General features: G+C 38.2%; 1 protein-coding gene across 8 annotated transcripts in view; it reads right to left on the bottom strand.

Annotated features, from left to right (window-relative positions):
• CDKAL1 (CDK5 regulatory subunit associated protein 1 like 1) overlaps positions 1-14517 on the bottom strand; it is a 654131-nt gene that overhangs the window by 425775 nt on the left and 213839 nt on the right. The window lies entirely within an intron of this gene.

The following is a 14517-nucleotide window of genomic DNA, read 5'->3' as shown; positions in this document are numbered from 1 at the left end:
TTGACATAATAATTCCACTTCTGGAGTTCCCATCATGGCTCCGTGGAAATAAATCTGACTAGAATCCATGAGCACTGGGTTTGATCCGTGGCCTCGCTCAGTGGGTTAAGGATCTGGTGCTGCCGTGAGCTGTGGTGCAGGTTGGGAACATGGCTCAGACCTGGCATTGCCGTGGCTGTGGTGTAAGCCAGTGGTCACAGCTCCGATCGGACCCCTAGCCTGGGAACCTCGGCCCTAAAAAGACAAAAAATAAATTAATTGGAGTTCCCATCGTGGGTCAGTGGTTAATGAACCCAATCTAGTATCCATGAGGGTTCCATCCCTGGCCTTGTTCAGTGGATTAAGGATCCAGCGTTACCATGAGCCTGTGGTGTAGGTCACAGACATAGCTAAGATCCCACATTGCTGTGGCCTGTGGCGGAGGCCGGCAGCTACAGCTCCAATTGGACCCCTAGCCTGGGAACCTCCATATGCCATGGGTGTGGCCCTAAAAAGACAGAAAACAAATAAATAAAATAATTCCACTTCTGTAAATTCATCCTACTGAAATATATTTGAAAATCTATGCTTTTACATACATAATAGTACGTTTGACATGCCAAACAATTTGAAGACCATCAGAACAGAAAGAAAATAAAAAGACAAAGGTAAATTTACAAAGTACTATGTTCTAAAAAGAACAGTTAATCTAGCCTAGACCATAAGAACTACTTTTTGGCTGCTGTCACTATATCTCAATTCAGGAAACAAGTTCTGCCAGGGTCCACGCTTCCAAAACAGCAACAACAACAACAGACTAATGATTCTATATCACATGGGTGATGCCTCAAGACCAAACTACTCTAGTAACCAAAGTATCCTGCTTGTAAGAGAACCTCATGAGAAGACAAGAAATAGAGAAGATGGAAGAATGTGGATGGGTAAGGAAAAAAGCAAAGACTTGAAGATAAAGAGACTGCAAGACAAAAGAAATCAGAAAATAGAGAGACGGCAGGATCGACTAATTAAAGTTATCTGGGAACCACTAAGATAAAAGCATAAAAGATAAAAGAAACCAAAATATTAGGCAAGCCATACTAATGCTGCTTCAAATAAGCATTTGTGACGTATATCAGGAAAACATTCTACCCATGAGTCCTAGTCACGTTTGGATTCTGAATTAGGATATGCAAAAATGAGAAAACCAAATTAACAATCAAAAAAAGAAACCCTGAAATATCTACCTTTTTCTTACTCCCATCATTTGTTCACCTTCGAAAATCTATCACAGAATTTAAAGTTAAGGGAGTATTAAATTATGTTAGTTACATTCCAAATAGAAAGTCTGGGCAACAAAAGCTACAATAAAATTAAGAAAATTAATCATTTGATATATTACTGTAAAAAGCAAAATATGTAAATGCAAGCCAACTCGGTTACACAGAAGCTTCTCATTCTGCCAAACAGCAAGGAGCAACTGTCAAGCATCACTAAATTGCACTAAAATTCACTGTCAGCAGCAGCAGAACCTCAATCTCCACTGTCTCCTCATAGGCAGTGGATGCAGACAAACATTTTTGTCCGAATGTGAAAATTTTTCAAAATTGTGTTTGTTTTTACTGCTATTGTTTTGTGTTTTACTTTGCATGTAATTTAGAATTAAAATAGGAATATAAAAAAAGACTGATAGTTGAAATAAGAATGAGAAAGAAGGAGTAAGCAAAAGAAGTCTTAACAATTCCACTCCTTGGAAGTGAAATCAGCTGTTTAACAGAGTAGATACAGAGTCAGCATTCAAGGGATCATGGGTTGCCTGAATCCAAAGTGAGAACAATATGCGACAATGGATGATGATGGAATTCTCAATTCCATCATCAATTACTAAAAAGGGCCCCCTGCAGGCAATTTGCTATACAAGTTATACAGTACTGTTGCACAAGACCACTTTCTGCCATCATATACCACACAAGTCCTATTTTATTCATTCTCTATACTGGTGGTCATTTCTAGGTATGTAATTCTAAGTCAATATATATATATATATATATATGACTGATAATTGTTATATTCCATGAAGACTAAAACAGAGCTATTTACCAGTTAACTAAAGTGTACTAGTGATAAAAGACTCATGGGGGTAGTAATAAAATAGGTAAATCTTGTTTCTTTTATTACACTTAGTAGAGTATCTGATACCTATGATTATCTGTAAATGTTAAATAAATGAGTGAATGAGTAAAGAATAAATAAATGAATATGTGAACAAACCAATGAATAAAGCAGATGACCACCAATCTTGACTGGGGATATGAAAAGGTTACGAGTCCTAAATAAAAATATCCATCTATATATACCTTGTTCTCATAAATTTATGTGCAGAATACATATGTGCAGAAAGAAGAAAAACAGGTGGGGAAAAGGCAGTGGGGGACGAGAAGAGATTAAAAATCCCATTTCAGACAGTCTATGTTTTCCTCGAGAGCAGTAATGGAACATTACATAAAAGGTACTTTACAAGGTAGAAAAAGCTTCCTAAATCCGTATTATCTCTCACCATTAATATTTATTTTAAGGACAAATTTTAAAAGAACCACAAAAATACACATTACAAATCACGGAGATACACACATTGTCTAAAAGTAGAAATCAGGATTTTAAAAGATGACCTTGCCTTAAACCCAGTTTCCTTAGTGGATTTACAGAAAAACAGACATTCCTCAGAGACTACTTCATCAGATAAAGTAAATGAGGTCTTGACTACATGCACTATTGCCTTTTTAAAAAGCCAAACAAAGCATTCTGCTTTGTCAGGGTTAGCAAAAATAAAAACAACGGGTGCTACCGTGCTGAGAGGTAGCAAAATAAAAACGAAGTGGTTTTGGAAATAAATATGAGATATACATTATTTTTCTATTGAAAAGACTGGCAGGCCTTTGTCCATAATCACATGTGTATCCAATTATACTTAATTAAAGTTGGGCAACACAAGTTTTGGGTTTTTTCCCCCTTCCTGATAGGGCTAGAAAACAAGTTTTCTGGAAGCAAGAGGAAAAATTGACAAATGGCAGGTCTTTGGAAACACCCATTTGCCCACTCCTACTGAGTCCTTCCAAGTGTACCCTAACTCAAGTACTGGTTTAAAAAAAAAAAAAGACAACCTGATCTCTAAATCTATATGATTGAGCAGTCCTATCCTTTAAACACTTTAAGAGGAAATTCCATTCCATTGGATAAACTTGCTCCACCTGCAGAAGTATCTGAGATAGTGCAATATAAGAGCAGAAATTCTCCCAGACCACCTCCACTTGACAGTCTATGTTGTCCATTCTCTTTGCAAAAATCTGGGGCCCAAAGCATCTTTTTTGAGTTTAGAAGGCTATCCTCTAGATTAGTATCAAGCTTTAGCTCTACCTGGCTTTCCATTCAACTAACTAAACAACATGCAGTTCAAATGCGAAGATAGAAAACTGGGCTAGAAGCCAGGGATCCTGTGGTTTACTGGAAAAAGAACTGGTTAGATGATGTGGTTCTGCCACTTGCTGCTCCATGGTCTTAAATAAACTGCAATCTAATTAAGCCTGAGGTTTGTCTTCTGTATAGTTTTCACAGTAATAAATTTAATGATAATTATATTGAACAGATACTATGTGCCCTCACTGCGTCAGATGATCTCCTTAAATTCTCACAACACTGTTACTATTTCCATTTTATAGATGAGAAAACTGTGATCCACAGAGGGGTTGAATATCTTGTATAATATCACACACCAGATGACAAAGTGATGAGGCCAAGTTTGAACCCAAGCGATCTTGAGCTATCTCTTTCTAGCCTTTCCCCTAAGCATTCCCTTATTCAACCCCCCCCCCCACACACACACACACACACTGATCCACTCATCACTCTCTGTATAAGACACTGCCTTTCACAATTCAATACCACTGTTCATGGCGCGGGGAGGACGAGCCACCTGTTTAAGTTACCTGTGAAGCCACCTAGGAGGTAAACTTTGGGAGACAGCCTAAATATCCACTTTCTATGGAAGCTTCTTCTAATTCACCCAAACAATCCATTATGCTCCCAAGTAAATAACTTTGTCCACTCTGCTACTATTATACTCATAATGTAGTAATTTCATTGTTTTGTGCTTATTTTACTCTCTCCCCTGTGGGATTCTCAAGGGCAGATGACATTGAAGGCATGTTCCTTTCAATCCTCTGCACTTAACAAATGTTCAACTCTGCTTGTTGAATAAATGAACGTCCAGAAACAGGGTTCTTTAGTTTTCTTAAAGAGCAACCACAAAGACTTTTGACACATGACATAAAATGATAAATTTTCGGGGAGTTCCTGTTGTGGCTCAGTGGTTAACGAATCCGACTAGGAACCATGAGGGTTTGGGTTTGATCCCTGGCCTTGCTCAGTGGGTTAAGGATCCGGCGTTGTCATGAGCTGTGGCGTGTGGCGTCGGTCGCAGACGCGGCTCGCATCTGGTGTTGCTGTGGCTCTGGTGTAGGTCGGCAGCTACAGCTCCGATTTGACCCTAGCCTTGGAACCTTCATATGCCACGGAGCGGCCCTAGAAAAAAAAAAAAAAAGATAAATTTTCTAAACTATAAAAACATCTGTAAGTATTTATAACTAATATACATCCCCACCACACAATCTATGAACTAATCTAGAGTGACCCATTCTACTCAACTAACTCTAAGTTTTCTTTAATGATATGTAAAAATTTGAGCATCTTTAAATTTAAAAGTTATTCAACTTTCCTCAAAATAAATAATTTTGTTTACCAGAAATTGGTAAGCAAGAGGCACTTTTTAAATTAGAGCCATTGGATATCCTGTAACATGCTAGAATTTGAAACAGCTTTTAAAAATCAGCCTTTTCTGGAGCTCCCGTTGTGGCTCAGCAGTTAACGAACCTGACTAGCATCCACGAGGATGCAGGTTCAATCCCTGGCCTCACTCAGTGGGTTAAGGATCCAGCATTGCCATGAGCTGTGGTATAGGTCACAGATATGGCTGGGATCCCGCATTGCTGTGGCTGTGGCATGGGCCGGCCACTACAGCTCTGATTAGACCCCTAGCCTGGGAACTTCCATATGCTGCAGGTGTAGCCCTTTAAAAAAAAAAAGAAAAGAAAAAATCAAACTTTTCTTTATATATAATTACTAGGAAAGTTATATATTCATTTCAAAGTTTATGTAAAATAATGATCACATAAAGAAGAATTTACAAAAGTTAAGATTAAGTCCCCATCCTGATGCTGCTGAAAATTTTTAACTGGGCCACTTACTTAAAGGCACTTATTAAACCAGCACGTGAAAGTTCTACAACTTAACAGTAATTACTCCACAGGTATGAGCCAATAGTGCCATCCACTGTTCTTATGAATCATCTTTCCCAATTACAGTTTTGATCATGCACTAAAAATAATATTACCTAAAATTGTATTTGCATAATATTTAAGTAAAAATAAGGTAGATGGGGATTTTACTGACGCTATCAAAAAAGCAATGAATTTTAGGACAACTAGTTTGGGGTTGAAAAGTAAAAATGTAACAAGTTCAAAACTGCCATAAATACTTCAATTTCACACATTTAATTGTTTGAGATAAGCTTCACTTCATTCATGGTCCAAATTAATTTTTTTTTTTTCCCTACAAAACAATCATCTATTGCGCCAGGGGGAAGTAATTAGCATTATATTCCAGCTCAGCCAGAAAACTTCTTCTGCATTAAGTAACACTGCTGTCACTAAAATACTAAAATACTTATGAAGTGATTAATGTGAGCAAGACACTGTACTAAGAGCTACAGGAGAGACTAAGATTAATTTATGTTTACTTGTCAAACATTGGCTTAAAATTGAACAAGTGAAACACGAGGTTGAGAAGCTAACGATGAATCAGATAAAACTCCTAACTTTAAATTCTAGTATCACCGTCACCTCCCTGGCCTAAATAGCCCAAAGTATTAAGAGAAAGGAAGGGGAGAGGAGATCTTGAAGAATGTTGGTAGAGTATAAGCTAGAGCAAGATCACAGTTCTAAAGAAACGTGCCCACAATGGCTGCATATACAGTAGGCAGCATGTGTCCATGTTACAAAAGAGACCAGCTCCTAGAGGTTACCCAATTTCTTTGAGTCATGCCATTAGAAAACAACAGTGACCCCAAACTCCAAGCACAGAGCTCTCTCCAGGGTACCATAAACCCTACTATCCTCTCCTAATAGGCTGATGCCACGTTCAGGCCCATGACTAAGAGATAAGTTTCCTGGCCTCCATAAGTTCACGGAAGAACAAATATAATAACAAGTTATCTACTCATCTTAGGGATATGCTAGAAGGAAAGTTATAACCTCTAGATTCAAATTTCACATGGGCCAGGTTAGGTCTTTACTTTCAAAAGAATTTAATGTCAAGGGCATAATATAAAATATGCGAGTTATTCCAAGCTACAACTCTAAGAATGGTCTCCCTTTGCTAGTGTTTAACTAGAAAGGCTAGCTTCCAGAGATTACTGGTATGTTTCAGCTGTCTTTTCTCATTGGTCAGCAGCAGAGGCTTTGCAAATTAGCAAAATAAATTACAGAAGTTAAGTTTTCATTTGTGAAAGTACTGGTTAACTACTAAACACAAGTAGTTAATTAATAGCATTAAAAGACAGTATAAATAGGATCCCATTGATATTTGCCAGAGTAAAGAATCTTGCAACAACCTAGCTGAGACCAGGGTTTCTCAAACTGTCTATAGTGACAGACCAGGATTTTTTATTTCCAACCTCTTATAAACCAGTATTTTTGTCAAACACAATGAAAAGGAATTATGAGACATCACAGCAACATTAAGCCATTTTAAAAATTTCTAAGATGATTGATCTAAACTTATATTCTTGTCACAGACCAGTTATCAAGAGTTAATAACCCAGCACTGGTCTATGGACCACACTTTAGGTAGCATGGGCTTGGACCATTAAGGATATTATTCTGTCTTGGTCCCTACTTTACCCTCACTCCAGACACTGGGTAGAAGATTCTAGAGCCTAAGGCTGACAATATTGTCTCAGCTGGCTCAAGCGAACCTTTAGTGATGAGGTTTGATTTAATCACACCCAAAGGAGGAGAATTAGAACTTCATCAGACTTACAAGGACAGCTGGATGGTACCAGCTTGCTTAGTAAACATTCATTGCAGATTTTGGACTGGGACTTGCTTTCATTATAACCTGACAGCTGCGTTGTAGAAAAGCAACTAATCCTCACTGATAGCTGCTACTGTCTATAAAAAACAACAACAAAGAAAAAAAGCAAAAAAACTCTATTGCTATTTAAAAAAAAGAGTTGTACATGACAAAACTGCTTACATTAATTTTCAGTCCTCGGTGCCGAATATATATAAAAAGTTATACTGATCCATAATTTCTAAATAAAATACTATTATGCCTGCTGAATTCTTTTGGGAAAATGTTTTATATTGAGATACTGACTCTTGAAGAAAGGTGTCAAGACCTAACAGATGTCTCTGAGGATGGCATCCAGGCTGAGGGAGCAATTCTCAGAGAGCAGATTCAGACTAGGGTTGCAATTATTACAATCAGGACATTTGGACAACAGTATAGTATAACTGAAAAAAATGAGTATCTTATTTGTTGACACCATGCTAAGATACAAGAACTTAATGAATCATTATTGAATATATTAAATGTGTATCTATTTCAAAGAGATCATAATACAAAATATCCCAAATTTTATTCCCCCAAAATATGAAAAAGATTCACCCTAGTGCAAAGAGTGATACTGTATATATTCAAACTCCCAACAGGATCTTTTTGGAACCTTAATTCAGGCTTTTTAAGAGCATTTCAAATTAAATGTTACCTCTAAAAATTTTTTTAATAGAATGTAATCTTCTGAAAGCTACAATTTAAAAGTAACATAGAGGGAGTTCCCATTGTGGCTCAGCAGGTTAAGAACCTGACTAATATCCATGAGGATGCAGGTTCAATCCCTAGCCTCACTCAGTTGGTTAAGGATCTGGCATTGCTACAAGCTACGGTGTAGGTTGCAGACACAGCTCAGATCTTGCGATGGTGTGGCTGTAGCATAGGCTGGCAGCTATAGGTCCAATTCGACCCCTAGCCAGGAACTTCCATATGCCTCGGGCTTGGCCATAAACAGAAGAAAATATCAGTAAATAAATAAAAGTAACATGAAAAGACAGTATTTGAGGCTTATATTTTCCACATGTGTACTGGCAATGGTATAGTCTTCTTGGACGACACAGGTCAAGGAGAAGGCCTTTTGAATATGTTGCTGCCGCTGCATCTCCTAGAGGGACAGGAGGACAAGATCTGAGTATCTCTTGCCTCTTAAACTCAGACATCGGAGAAGTCACTGCTGGGTACCTTCACCCCTACAAGACCTAGGTCATCCTGGGACCTAGAAGTATTCTCCACAATACAGAACAGCCTAAGACCCAAATCTTCCTGGTATAGGAGCAGCAATTAACTCCTTTTTATAGCTGCATGTTTTGGGTTATTTCTGTCAATGTTAGCTCCCTGTTGATTTGGGAAATGTTTATCTTTGTATATGTCATAATAACTAACACAATATCTGATAATGTGGTAAGCACATGATAATTATATGTTTAGATGCACTGTGATTATATCTAGTTAATAACTATTTCATGTTTTAATCATTAAAACCAGAAAGATAAAAATGTTATTAGTAGTAATTACATTTCTCTAAAAATAATTTCACTCAGAGGAAATAAATCTGCATTCTTGCTCTTTCATTCATTCATTCATTCACCTAAATACCTAGCACAGGTGAAAAGTATCTGGAATAGGGACTGACAAAGTCGGGACACTACAGAAAAAAAGTTAAAATACCTGGGTTTGTTTTCTCAAAGCTATGATGTTAGAGGGGTAAAAAAGTAACATATACTTTTAAAAGTGATAATAAATTCAAGCATGTAATCTCAAAGAAAATTAGATCCCCCTTAAAGGTTCCCACATCCCATTATTTTATGTCTGACAGATGGCAAATAACAAGAAAGACAAGATAAATTTTAAAAGAGAAAGTATCAGTAAAGCATTACAGGGTCAGACGGTATTTTCTAAGATGTGTTTAGCCCAGGGGAGGATTATCCCTTCAAACCAGGGATAATCTGATAGTAGCATCTAAAAAATGATATACCTTATATCAAAACTGCTGAGCTGCATCCAACTCTTGGCTTCAGATGAACAAAAATTGCCAAAGGATTGTTAAAAGCGAAGACTTTAATAGTGACAGAGAGGACAAAATGAAGCAGAGATTTTCTTTATGGGCCAATTTCTGATTTTTTTTTTTTTTTACACTTTTTGTCCCCTACATTTTACCTCTGTCTCCCTCCACACTCTGTTCTTACTACCAGAAAAAATAAGGCAATCACTCAATGCGGCCCCTGAAAAAAACTAAGTTTTCCTCTCTTTTTTTTTTTGCTTGTTTGTTTGTTTGTTTGTTTTAAATTTTTGTCTTTTTAGGGCCATACCAGTGGCATATGCAAGTTCCCAAACTAGGGGTCCAATCAGAGCTGCAGCTGCCAGCCTACACCACAGGCACAGCAAGAAGGGACCCGAGCCACGTCTGCAACCTACACCACGGCTCACAGCAACGCCAGATCCTTTATCCACTGAGTGAGGCCACGGATTGAACCCATGTCCTCATGGATACCAGTTAGGTTTGTTACCGCTGAGCCACAATCGGAACTCCAAAGCTGAGTTTTTCAAGCTCAGCTCACTTCTTTCCTTTATGCACATGTTGACTTCTTATTACACTGAAAATTGCCCTTGGTTTATAATCCATAAATATCCCCAGATTTTCTACCTTGTTGTGCTTCAGAACTAGACCTCACTCCATGAATTTAATGAAGAAATGAAACACTCTGGCATGAATCTTCAAACTTCATGTCTATACCTCATGTCTATACCAGAAACAAGATTGTTTCTGCCCAAATGTTTAATCAGAATCTCCAACTAGATGAAGGTTCCAGTTTATAAAAAATACGTAGAGTAAAATATCAACTGAACACCCCATTAAAGGGCGGAAAACGGGAAAGAAGAAAATGGACAAATCCTAGAAGGCAGGGGGAGTCTAATGAATTCTGATGGAGAGCTGGCTATTTCTCAGGTCATGTCTTTGAAAAGAGACCACAGGATGTTAACTAAAACATAGCGCCTCCATCCTCCGCTGTGCCTGACAGCATGGAAGAACAGAGCAGCTTTCTCTAAATTAAATCAGTGAAGACCTTTGAGAAAAATGAACTGAAACTCACATTCTGTATTCCTATGTCTAAGGAAGCATAAAAGTGTCTTTCTATCTAACACTTACCTTTCTAACTACGTTCATAATCCTGTTTAGTTGGCTTCTCCTGTCAATGTATTTCTACTCCTTGCCTCTCTGCCTCTAAAACAAGCTCAGATAGAAAGCTCTTTCTATTCCCTAAGGACCACCTCTCTTACTTTATAGTTGAACTTCTCCCAAGAGTAATCCTCCTGCAGCAAAACCTACTAATTTCTAAGGTGGTTTGTAATTTTCCCGCTCTTTCAAAATGGTTCACCTACCCTGGCGTTATTTCTCCTTAAGGAATCTGAAGTCATGGATGCTTATGACACTGCATATTCATAAAAACTTTGCCTCTGACTAATTCTATTTCATAGATAATTCCTCTGTCTACTCTTATTTCCTATAGACAGGCACTGACCATTCATCCTCCGTGACCTCAACTCTCACCCCTCCAAAAAAAAGGCTTCTTTTTGGCCTTGCATTTCTACATCCAACCATTCTTTGGAACTTCCGAATCCATGGTTACAAATAAATCCACTGGAGAATGCCTGAAGCCAATCTTCTTAAACATCACACGGTTCTGCTACCCTTGCTTTTCATTCCCAGAACTACCACCCAGGCTCTCATTCCTTCCTGGTTGGGTTGCTATAGGAACCATGAGCAAAGAAGCTGGGTGGCCTATAGATGCTGAAATTGCATTCCAAATGTCACTATAGTGTAAAGATTATTCTGTTCCCACAAGATCCCTCCCTGTCAAACACACCAGACATGACCTCTTGCTCCTGCGAACCAACGGAAGAATCTGACAGGAGTGATAGGTAAGTCTCAGTCATCCACTAGGTACATGACGCGAAGTCACGTAACCTCTCTACAACTTAGTTTCTTCATCTATTAAAACATTTCATAAGGCTATTGTGAGGGTTAAATACAGGGGGGAAAATATACTTAACACATATTAAACGTTCAACATACATCAGCAATGACTAACTTCATTCTTGCCTGTTCTTCAGAGTCATAGTCACATAGCTCTTATCATCCTACTAGACAAACATGTGACTACTCGTGTCTACAGCGAGTCCCTACCCATAAGGGACGGTCAAGAAATAAGAGCTACATTGGACAAGTGGCGGCTAACCTCAAAGGCTCATCTCAAAAAACAAGAATGCTGTAATTTCGAATAAGGAACCAAGTGGAACAAGGAACCTAAGTTAGACCATAGGTTTGCTGTATTGAGTATATAAATTAGAACATAAAATTAAGAGAGAATAGAAAGAGAAAAAATAATTGTCATTTAAACACGAAAGATACTCTTATTATACACACTGTGATCAAATAAGTAGTCCTTGCAGCTCATCCACAAAAGTTGGAAATTTCGCATGACCTGAAATTTCCAACTTCTTCCTTGGCTAAAGCAATGAATGTACTCCTTTTACATTTAAGTTAGAAATGTAACAAAGCATAACAACTTTGTGGAGTTTAACAGTAACTCTGACAATGTACCAATACATGTAATAAAACTTGTTACAGATGGGATCCTTTTCCTAAAAGATAAATGGAAAATTTATATGAAACTTACCCATATTAAATATGAAAGCCACAAAGCTTTGCAAAGTATACGATTTTATTGAAGATGATAATTTTCTCTTGAAAGAAGTAATTATCTGTAGAAGTCTTTTAAAACATTTAAATGTAAATATTAAAAAAGCAATGAGCTCCACCAGAGGTTAAAAAATAAATAAAATTCAAGGTAAAGATGTTCGGAGTGATGTCGTCGACAAACAGTCATGGAGATACTTCCATCTGAAAACAAGTGATAAGACTCCAACTGATTCAGGGAAATGATCAGTAGTCAGCGAACTGTAGAAACTCTTATCTCAGCAGAGTGACAGTACGGATTGAATTCTCTTAGTAGCAAAAGAATATTTGCTACTGTACCCACTAAGGGGCAATTCTACACCATAATATGAGAGATTTGAGAGGATGAGAGAGTGAAAGCAAATGTCCAGTGAGCTTGAAAAAAGTCTATAGCCTCATTGTAAGAAAAACTAAAGCCAAGAGAAGAAAATTTTGAATTATAGCATATGGAAATTTCTAACTTAATGCTATTTAAAATGGCTACCTAAGGGAAATTTTGAAGAATATATGGTAAAATAAATTACTCATAGCTTTATTTATTTTTTTCTTCCTACAGCTGCACCTGCAGCATATGGAGTTCCCAGGCTAGGGGTCAAATAAGAGCTGCAGCTGAGACCTACACCACAGCCATGGCCACACCAGATCCAAGGCTCATCTGCATCCTACACAGCAGCTTACAGCAAACAAGGCCAGGGATCAAACCCACATCCTCATGGAGACAATGTCTGATCCTTAACTCACTGAACCACAACAGGAACTCCAGCAAGGGCTTTAAAATACAACATTAATTCAACAATTACTGAGTTCTCACTTTATACCAGACACTAAAGTGAGAGACAATAATATAACTGATAAGTGAAATACTTTCTGAACCCACGAAGCTTAACGTTTAGTGTAAAATATAAATTACACATTTTGAGAAGTACCATAATCAAGGGACACAGGAGACACCCAGTAGAAGGAGGGTTGTATTTATTAGCATGAGGGGAGGAGCAAGCAACCATGCAAAGAAAGGGGCACACAACTGCATTCAGCAGGATGACCCAGAAGTGAATAGAAAAATGATGAGGCACCAGGGGATTTGTAGGGCGTGTAGAGAGGCCTGGAGTCAAGACAGTGAAGGATTTTGAGCCTGAGAATTTCAAGGGGTTCAGCCTGACTCAATACTGGAATGTGAGGTGCAAAGACTACAGAAAAAAAGGTGTCTTTGAAAATAAACAGTTAAAATCGACACTTGATAGGTCAAAAGCAGCTGCAAGGTCACCTTGATCTAACATAGTGGATTCTAACATAATAGGGTGTGACAGACCCTAAAATATTAACATGCTTAAAGGAATGTGTCCAGCCAAAAAAGGAGTTGATCAGTCCTGCATTTTTTTTTTTTTAATGAGATTCTCATAAACATTTTGACTAAAGACCTTGTTCAGGAGCAAGTAGCCAAAATCCAAGTATTATTGTCCAACTGGCAAGGCAATTTGTACTGTGATGAGACTTCAGCACGATTCCATTCGACTTTCAAATTCCATAACTCAGTAAGTTAACATTTATTAAATCCCTACTGTGTACACACTTCTGTATACTAAAGACACAATGGTAAACAAGAGAAGGAACCTCCTCCCGTCATGGAGCTTATGACATGCCAGTGAGGGGAGACAGACAATTCAATATGGAAAAACAAATGCCATTTCAATAGTAACAAGTATTAGAGAGGAAACCAGGCAAATATGGAGGAGGAAATGCAGGGCTTCTGCTACTGTGCACAGGAATTTGAGAGGCAACAACAACAACAACAGAATGCGAAAGAAGGAGAAAAGTAACTAAGGCAGAGAAAAACACAAACAGCCTTACATTCAGAACTTGGCTCAGGCCCGAGACAATCTATTAGATTCGCCAATGTGACAGCTATGCTTCTGACTGTTAAATTCTGACTTAATCACTAGTCTGTGAGCTTGATGAGGCCAGGTTTCTCAATCTTTGACACTGAAGGCCAGACGTGGGTCCTGGACAAGTTCACAAAAGTCAACTGAAAGTCCCCAAGGGCTTTTAGGGAAAAACCAAATGTCTTCTTCCACGTTCCCTGGTCTCTGGCGAGAGTGTGGAAGATTAACCAGAAGGTGGTAAGACAAGAGAACAGACAACCAGTGACAGCACAGCTGCAACAATGCAGGAGGAAATGAAGACACAGGCTTAGAAAGAGGCAGAGATGCTGGGGCAGGACAGATAAGTTCACCTGTTCTTAGGGGGAAAGAGCACAAAGACAGCAAAGGACAGAAGGAGAAGAGAGAAGCCAGATAAAATTTAAAAGGAGCAGGAAGAGTTAATCTGTGGGAAATGTGGGGCAGCTGCGTAAGTGGAGAGGCTCCCTGAGATTTAAGGAATAGAAGGTCTTGGCCTCATCAAACTTTCAGACCATGATAACATAGATTAAAGTGGATACAAACAACTTTTTAAGATGAACCCAAAGGAACCAAATTCAATAATGCAAACAAAACTAAGTATGACGGATTTTACTAAGAGTTAGTCAGGCAGAACTTCAGACCACATGGTAATTAAGAGTATCTGAAATTCAGTCATGA

Source organism: Phacochoerus africanus, chromosome 9, assembly GCF_016906955.1.
Source record: "Phacochoerus africanus isolate WHEZ1 chromosome 9, ROS_Pafr_v1, whole genome shotgun sequence".
NCBI classification, from domain to species: domain Eukaryota; kingdom Metazoa; phylum Chordata; class Mammalia; order Artiodactyla; family Suidae; genus Phacochoerus; species Phacochoerus africanus.
This window is presented reverse-complemented; position numbering and strand designations above follow the sequence as displayed.